Raw genomic sequence first — 9,235 nt, forward strand, 5'->3', positions numbered from 1 at the left:
CCAGCAGTGTGATCTTATGTTTCAAAATTGCTTGTATACCTTCTCAGGTATTTAAAATCAGAAAAAGGATTTCCCAGGAGGAAAAAATAAGAAAAAAAAAAAAGAAAAAAAAAAAAAAGGAAAGAAAGAAAAGAAAAGAAAGGGTTCTCAAAATAGTGAAGTATAAAATGACATACTTCCAGGGTAGCTTTCAGCTCCCACATCTTGCTGCCGGGGTGTGGGAGTGCTAACTTCCGTCTCAGTGGCAGTAAATAGCAGGCTCGTGGTACGCTGCCATAGATCACTGCACACTCTTTGAATCAAAGGAGCAAGTGCTGGTTTCTGATGGGCTCCTTCTGCTTTTCTATAAAACCTCCTAGGGCACATGTTTCAAATATGAAATCTGATCCTTGAACTCTGTTTAGCAAACAACTACACCTGGTCTGATTTGTAAAGGTAATAAGCATTTAGGGCTGTTGGCAATCAAAACACACAGCCAGAACTTGACAGCAAAAAAAAAAGCACAGCTCAATTGACAGACCCACAGAAATCTGAAGAGCCTATGACACCTACAGACCGTAGTCCACCCGACAGCTCCCAGGTCCTCAGACCACCGATTTCAGAGATAATTTTGGTGCTTACTTGCTGTTGGTAATTTTAATTGTCTTATGAAATTAATATCACTTGAACTAAGCACCATGCTATTCCCTATGTTGGTACATATTGAAACAATGAGTTGCTCATAATTCTTTGCCAGGCTTTAAAGACTGATCAGGTACTTTTATATGTATAAGGTCTAAAATGCTCCTCTTATTTAGGTTGGTTCAAAGCAGGTTTGGCTGCACTGAAAAGTGTTAAGTGTGAAGCAGCCCTATGGGGAGACTCAAGCTCTACATCAGCCTGTCCTTGTGCTGTCGAGCTACTGAAGTCAGTGGTGCAGGGAAATTTTATGGGGGCGGGGAGGAAAGCACAACTCGTAATTAAATACAGAGTCCCTAACAACAAAGACCATAGTAAAACAGAGTCTTGTAAAAACACTTGTAAAAACATCATCTAGACGTCGATTGCCTTGACATGCAGGGGCCAAGATGCTGGATGGTATGTGTCTGATTGCCACTGAAATCTGATGAGGGGCTAAACACCTCATAGCCTTTGTGAAGCTTGACCCTGAAACACTGTGGCCAACTTCTGTGTGGAGCAGTGAGCTCTGAACAATTATGAGGAGCTTATAAACTATTTAACAGTACTATGAGCAATACCTGAAAGTAGGAGAGAAAGGAGCAAAACACTTTTGAGGACTGTGGTTGTGAAAAAGTTGGACATACTCAAGCAGTGAGCCATATATTGTAAGATAAAATTAAATTATTGTTTAAAAACACAGTGGAAGATTGTAGCAAGCTAGAAACAAAGACCTTTGAGGAAGAAGTCAGGAAATCAGACAGTGACAAGCAAGACTTTCTGAAATAATTTTTGTTTCCAGATTACCTGCTGAGTCTCTCCTGTCTATTTTTGGGTCCCATAAATGTAAGCATGTTTCTGGGTGCCTCCACCAGTCAAAGCCTCACAGCTGAGACCTACTAATCATGACCTTATTTACATTATTTTGATATTGAGCTGCAGTGCACTCGCAGAACTGAAAGTTGTCTTTGGAAACGTGTGTGATCATCTTGTGAGAGCCGTGAATCGAAGTAACCTCTAACATTCTGCAGAGCCCTCAACTATTTAATGTTTGCTTCTACCATGAAAATTACAGCTGATTAAATATCTGGGCTTGATCCTGCTCAGTACTGTGTGCACTCAGCTCTTGGTGCCTCTAATGCAAGCTGAAGGCCCTCGGCACATTACAGATCCTGCCTCCGACTCCTTTGCATGGCTTTACTTCCCCAGACACAACTTTGGTATTTGAAAAGAATGGTATTCCTGTACAACATGTGTCTCAATTTGTAATGATATCCGCCCTGCAGCTGGCTTGCTTTTCCAAGTGTTTCTGAAACATTGCTGCCTTAAATTCAAGCCAACCTTCAATAACAAATTATCTAAAGGCAAAGAGGCTGAACTGTGTTTGCTGAGAGGACACCCATACTCCCTGCTATGCTCCATCTTCCAGTCCCAGATTGGGACTTTCATGCTGTGTAATTTAATCGTCTTCTGTGAAAGCAGATATTTAAAAAAAAAAATAGAATTAAGAAATAGGAGGTTTCGGGATTGGGTAGTGTTGAGTGAAATAACTATGGAGTTCTGACCTCTCTGGAAAGATCTGCATCCCATCATCAGGTGATTGATATTGAAACCTGTGGTTAAAACAATTTTCGGCCACTTATTTGGAGCCCACGTGGTTAAATGTAAAACTTTGTGTTGCCTGCTTATGCTCCAAATATTTATAAGGTTTCAGGAACCACTTGTGCTGCCTCTTCTAAGTTCCTTATCCAAAAAGAGTAGAGAAAAAAATTCCCTTTCCCACAGGAATTCTCCAATTGAGAGAATCTTGAACACGACTAGAAAAGATACATGATGAAGTCACTGAAAATTCTGACCCTAAATTTCAGAGATCAGTTAAAATGCCAGTTCAGTTTTATTTGAAGCAATTTACTAATAATTGCTGAAATGGTTATCTTGGTGGTAAAAAACATTGTTCCTGTCTTCTTGGGGTGAGAAATAGAGAAAATCTAACTCCCAGTGCAGATTTTTCAGTGCTCAGTTCAGTGCTGAGGATAAGGAAGATGCCCTAAGGTGCCTGGCACTGCACTGAGGTCTATGCCAGGTCTCACTCACTTGCTCCTTTTGTGTTCTGGATGAGTTTTTCCTCTTATTTCTCCCACAAGATAATCAACATTACATTTTTGCCACCTGGGTATGCCCCCTTGCTTTTGGATGAATCTGCATCTGCTCTTGCTTAGACCTGAAAAGAACCAGAACAAGGGCTATGAAAACCAGGGAGAAACCCTGTGGGGACATTTCCAGGCATGCAGTCCTGAATGGTTATGGACAGTGGAGTTGTTAATGGGAAAATGGGAAAATGTTTATTTCTTCCTGATACAGGATGCTGAAACCTTTACTAAAAAGGTTCATTCCTGCTTCAGAAAGTTTTGTTATTGTAATTGTTACAGTTTTGTGGCCAACAACAACATTTCAGGTTGAAGAGCCAGGCCCAGGTGTAGCCCGGGTGAGGAGGACTTTCCCAGGGAGGTACAGGCTGTGGCTCAGCAAGACACCCATCCTCACCATACTCCATACCACTACCAACAGTTAAACTGCCTTTCTCTGGCTATTTAACTGGTTTTACTGGAGAGATCAGGTTGAATAAGAAAATTGAAAAGCACCTCGGAATAGCAGTTTAGGCCCACAGGAGACTGCTGAAATGCAAGTTGGAGGTACTAATCTGATTCAGTCAAATTTGGAAGTTTAAAGAAGGGTTATCGCATCATAGGGCTTGCTTGTTTTCAGGAAAGGAGAGTAGAAACTGTCTGGATTTTGGTTTCCCTTCTATTTCAGTTTTTCAGTTTGGGGTGTTTCTTTCTTTGGTTCAGTTCGGTTTTTTGGTTCGGTCTTTTTTTTTTGAGGGTAGAGGTTGTTGCTTTTTTGTAATTTTTTTAAAAATACCTTGCAAAATTTCAGCTTAATCACAACTTAGAATGGGAGAATTTGTTGAAAATTTGGCTGTTTTTTTTTTTCAGAGGAAGATCATGCCTTCTGCCACATCTGCACACCAGTGGGACAAAGCACACTACTTACAAGGCTGGCAAACACACTGGTGCTGCACTAACCGGGGGAGACTGGGCTGCCTTGTTGTTGTGGAGATATACCCAGTTATCCCAGTGTAAATCAGGACTGGCCCTGGCAGGCTCTGCGGTCTGCCATACACTTCCAATGTAGAGATTAGAAGTCCAGAACTGTGGTGGCATTTTCCTCTTTGCACGATCCACGTACATACCTCAGAAAATAGAAACCAGAGACCCCCCTGTCAGTAACAGCCTGGAGAAAATGGTGCAATGATTCACAGAATTGGAGGTGTCCTTACCACTTCTAGGCATAAAAGGCAAATCCCAGGACTCTTCCCCAGTGCATTCCCTAAAGTCACAATGTTTGCTCAGATTGCAGCTCGTGTTTCAGTAGAAGGGGCAGCCTGAGTTCCACAGGTGACCCAAAGCTGAGGGGGATCTCTAACTTACAAGGTCAGAGCAGCAGGAAATCACTATCTTTGAAATCCAGAGTTGGTGCTTAAAGCCTCAGCTTGTTTTCCCATTCGTGCTAAAAGTCCTCCCTGTCTTTTGCAATGTGGCATCCCTCCTGTTAGCTCATGGAAAGATAAATCATAGAGTATTCAAAGGGGAAAGTTTTAATGAAGAGGCTTGAACTGCTTTAAGAATTGTAAAAAAAAAATTAAAAAAATAGAAAATTAAAGAACTATTACAAGTAACAGATGATTCTTGAGTGTTTCCAGGGCTGAGCTTGCTTCCATGCTGATTTAGCTGCACTCTTGTGGTTTATCTTCAGAGCAGTTTCTCTGAGAAAATAATTTCTGTGCCTTTACTCTAGGGCCATGCATGTCCCAGATGAACCAGGCCCTTTTTAGCACATCAGCGTTCATTGTCTGGGTGAATTAAGTGCTGTGCTAAATTATGGAAACTCTGCCATGCCAGTCCACATCAACAGTTGTTTCAACCTTCCCCACCCAGTCTCTAATTTTTCCTGAACAATAAGATGTGAATCTGGAGACAGAAATGTTCAATGGGGCATGGAATGACAGGGAAGCAACCATGGAAAAAACTCTGTGTGTGTCTGGATGTGTGTATGAGCCCAAAGCCATGTCAATGACATGGCCCCTCTGAGGGAGCAGGGCATGACTGGGGAGGACACTGTGTAAAAGCAGCTATTTCTGGTGGCCATCAGGAGCATGCTGCCATGCTTGGCTGCTGGGGCAGTGCTGGGAGCAGATACACAGGGATCAGTGCTTGGGTGTGGGGGAGCAGAAGGACATGTCCCCACAGCTGAGCCCTCCGGCTCCTCAGCATGGAGGGGCAGAGAAGTGAGGAATGCTATCAGCATTTGGCTCTACCAAGCTGGATCAAGCTTCCCATAACAAGACAAAGGGCAACAGCCCCTGGAAAGAGCTGGGTTACTGCAGAGAAGGAGCAAAGAGTGGGAAGGCTTTTCCTGATCTGCCAAATTGACTTGCCATGCTCTAATCCTGTGCTTCTCTGAGCAAGGATTTAAATCCTCATGTCGGGCATCAGCCAAAGAGGAAGCTCTGTGTGGGTAGAGCTGCCGGTTGCTCAGGTTTTGACTGACAGCCATGCAGGGCACCAGTGCAGCCCTCACCTGTTGCATGGAAGCACTGCATCACCATCTGAGCCCACACAGATGAACCTCCAAGCCACCTGCTTGAGCTGGGTTGTCATCCAGTTGAGTTTCTCCTTCCCTCCTACGTTAACAGTAGGGCAGAAATGAGCCTTCTTACTTGTTCTCTTTCCCTCATCTTTTCCATGCTGCTTCCTGGGTTTGAACTACAGCCTGCCTCTAACTTCTAGGTGGTCTTCCAACCCAGAATCAGCCCAGCCCTACTTGACTTTGGAAAGCAAGTAAAACCCAGTGTGCTTACCTCAGCACAACTCACGTAAGCTCAACTCCATGGCTTTACCCTGATGAAAATTCTTTTGTGGTTGATGCAATTTTTCTATCTGATCAGCAATATTTGATGTGTGTTGAAGTCAGGTTCAGCTAGGGTGAAGAGCATATGTTGCTCTCCTTAAAAGTAATTTGGGTTTTTTTGGGGGAGATATAAATAGCTGACTTTATTGTGCTGGTCATGCACGCTAGTGCTGGCACGAGGGGCATAGCATTGAACTCTGAAACAGTGATGACTAGTGTGTTCTCATTTCTTTATAGAACTTTGCATGCTATGCCTGATACGGATTTTTATTTTGTAACTTGATTGCTACAAAGATGCATTCATCAAACACGATTACTGCCATATGAGCCAGTCAACAGGGAAGGTCCTTCTCGCTGTTCTGCACACCCTGTTACACTGAGTCCATCTGCACCATGGGAAGATAGATAGAACTTACATAGCTAGATGACTGCTCCAGGCAGAAAGCATCAAGAGCCACTGAGCTTCTTTATGCCTTCCCTCACAAATCCCTTATTGGTCTGGGCTGTACCATGTACCATGAGACTGGTTAGTGAGGGATGGAAGTTCATTTCTGTTGATGTATGGAAAAGAGAGCAGCGTGAGGCTTCATACAGACATTACAGGTATAATTTTCTCTGCTTCCCTTTTTACACTAAGGCTCCAAGCCAAAAAATGTGACAGAAAGCAGTCATGTACTTCACCTTAGTAGGTGGATACATCCCAATTCTCAGTCTAGTTCTTGTTCACGGCTCTCTGTACACACAGAGAAGCTCATCTCACTGGGCACATTGCCTGAAAGCACAAACGTTACTCCTTAACCTAGATATCATGGTCTCCATGCCATAAAATTTTATGCTGGTCGACATATTCCATGTGCCTTCCAGTCTCTGCTTTGAGGAGGGTGGAGGTTTGGCAAGGGGATACAGGCACATTGTTGAGAGGGATTGCAGAGGAGCCAGTGTGAAGGGGAGATCGTGGAGCAGACTGAGAAGGAAAATGTGCCCCAGCACCAAAACAAAGGCTGATAAGAACTGCAGAGTTTCAGTCCAGATCTGCAGGGGACAGCAGATCCCATCCAAGGAGATAAAGCCCAAAGCTCACTGTGTAGGGTGACAGAAGGGACAATCCCTGCTGCGTAGCTTACATGGCCAGCTGACAAGGGAAGTAGAAGCACGTGAAGCAATGGTGTATCTCCCAGTAGCCCCTAGAAACACTAAGACTAAGGAGCTTATGACTGCCAGGGTGTTGTTGAGAATGAACTATAATTATATCAGTTTACAGCTTTTTATCAGTGGAATTCCTCCATCTTCCTCTTCAGCAACCTGGCTGGAGGCTGTGTGTCCCAAAGGCCCTTGAGGCACGAGGGGCAGGCGTGGCTGGAGCAGGGGGCTTGTGCCTCAGCCTGGCTGCCTGCCCACCATGGGACTGGGTGGGACGTGAGCTCAGGCAGTGCCCAGCCTGCCTGCAATGAGCCTCCTGCTGCTCACCCTGACCCTTTCTGCTTGTCTGCTTTGCAGGAGCGCTCGCTGACAGGGTACCTTGCATGGAGAAAGGGAGCAGAGCAAACCACGTCACTCCACCGAATGACACCAGCTGGTCCGCTCACCACCCCCTCTGGCTGAAAGTCCAGCAAAGAAAGCAGCTTCCTGTCATGAAGCCCCTCCAAGGAGGTCTCGGTCCCACGGGTGCCTTTGACCCAGAAGACAGCACATCATCAATCCACACAGTGTGCTCAGCATTCCTGCAACCACCCCTCTGCTCCTCTCGGAACGCTTTTTCCTCTTGGTTTCTTGCTAGGGGGGATTTTTCACCCGGGTTTCAAAAACCACATGGACCAACATAGGTACTTTACCCTCACTGACTTCGAAGTTCAGATATTTGAGACTGGACAATGATACGAATTTTTTTTTTTTTCCTTTGAAAAACTGCTGTGGTTTTGCTGCTACACTAAGAATCGTGATTTGCATTGTATGGTTTTGGACCTATTCAAGTTTTGATGGGGGAAAGGGGTAATACTGGAGTAGCAACACTTCAGAGTCATCTCTGTCCTACCCATGATGCACTTTTAAATGAAGAGTTAGAATATTTTATTGGCTAATATACTTTCCTTGTTATTTTTACAAAGGCCACCTTTATCCTTTCTAATGCCATATTTTCAGTGTTACACTTTTATGGCTTTTAATTTTTGATTTGACAGATGTAAGAAGCAGCATGAATAGTTTATACTGTGGTTTTTCAGAGACTGAATGCCAAGAGAACTCAGTAAATGTTTATTCTTCTCAGCTTTCTCTTTAAATTCCCCTAAATAGCGCCCCATTTGGGAACAGAGCAAGAGTGTTGAACTAAAGACCAAAATTCCCTCAAGGTGTAAAATAATCTGAGGGGAATATTTGCTGGGCGTCACGAAAGACTTGGATGAAATTTCAACCCTGATGGTTTTCAGTGATCCAGGAAGGCAGTGAGACAATCTCTCCATATGCATAGCCCTTTCATGATAATTAGAATGGTATGGACAAACCAATGAAAACAAGGGTAAAGTGAGAAAGATCCCCCATGATTCTGTTTCACTGTTTGCTTTCTCCTGTCATGGTTAAGAGAAATGTGCAATTTGATCCTCAATCAGTGGGTGGAGGATAACAGGGTAGAATTTACTTGTGTGCACTTGTACAGTTGTAGCCAAGAGTCCAAAAGTACACTAGAGCATGTTATACTGGCACTGAATTGGTAAGAGAGTTGTGGAGTATCCCATTCTGACAAATAAAAAAAAAAAAAAAAAAAAAAAAAAAAAGAAAAGAAAAGAAAAAAAAACCAACAAAAACCCATAAAAACCCCACAAAAAATCAAAAAGAAAGAAAAAAACTAAAAAAAAAAAATTCAGATCACCTTGTGATTCAGTGTAACTGTTTACTAACTCGAATAAAGCAATTGTTCACTCTTGAGTGTTCAGAGTACACCTTTTCTATAAGGCTGCTGCAGGGAAGAGAGGAGCAGTTTGTAGGATCAGAGTCTCTGTGTCAGCAGTGTTGGGAGCAGGGCAGCAGAGTCAGTTGAACCAGAGCCTTGTAGTGATGGTGCACTATGAGCACTATGTATATACTGTATTTCTATATTTTCCTTTGTACAGATTCACTTAAGTCAAGCTACTGTTTTACAGGTGCTCCTTATTTATTAGAGCTGTGAAAGCTTGGAAATCACACCGGGCGAGTAAGCTCGCTTTTTAAAAAAACAAAGAAACAAACTAAAAAAAAAACCAACAAAAAAAAAGGGGTGGGTGGGGGGATTCCAACAACTCCTGAGTCTGGGGAGAGAGCTCAAAGACATTTTGATGAAACATCTTCAAAAGAGCAAGAATTTGAAGCACCCTCAGCGTGCTCTGCTTTCCTTTTGGTCTTGCAACGCTTTTCTCTCTCCCTGACTGATGTCAGATTTAATAAAACAAAATAAATCTCCAAGAAAAAAAATGCACTTAAACGTGCTGTTGTTTTATTTTTCTTTTTGTTCCCTCTTTGTGCATGCAGTTATTCATTCCTCTACCTGCCTGGTCACAGGCAAAAATACCCCTGAGTCTGAAGTCGCAGAAAAATACATGTAAGTTGTTCTTGAAAAGTGTATCTATGTCCCTTCCGT

General features: G+C 43.2%; 1 protein-coding gene across 2 annotated transcripts in view; it reads left to right on the forward strand.

Moving 5' to 3' along the window:
* Window positions 1–7,212, forward strand: part of SOBP (sine oculis binding protein homolog) — a 111,824-nt gene extending 104,612 nt beyond the window's left edge. For both annotated transcript variants that reach the window (XM_066315215.1, XM_066315214.1), the window contains one exon: window positions 7,126–7,212. The gene's annotated coding sequence lies outside the window, so the exon portion shown is untranslated. The remainder of the gene's footprint in view (window positions 1–7,125) is intronic.
* Window positions 7,213–9,235: the final 2,023 nt, after the last annotated feature.

Source organism: Sylvia atricapilla, chromosome 3 (genome assembly GCF_009819655.1).
Source record: "Sylvia atricapilla isolate bSylAtr1 chromosome 3, bSylAtr1.pri, whole genome shotgun sequence".
Classification (NCBI taxonomy): domain Eukaryota; kingdom Metazoa; phylum Chordata; class Aves; order Passeriformes; family Sylviidae; genus Sylvia; species Sylvia atricapilla.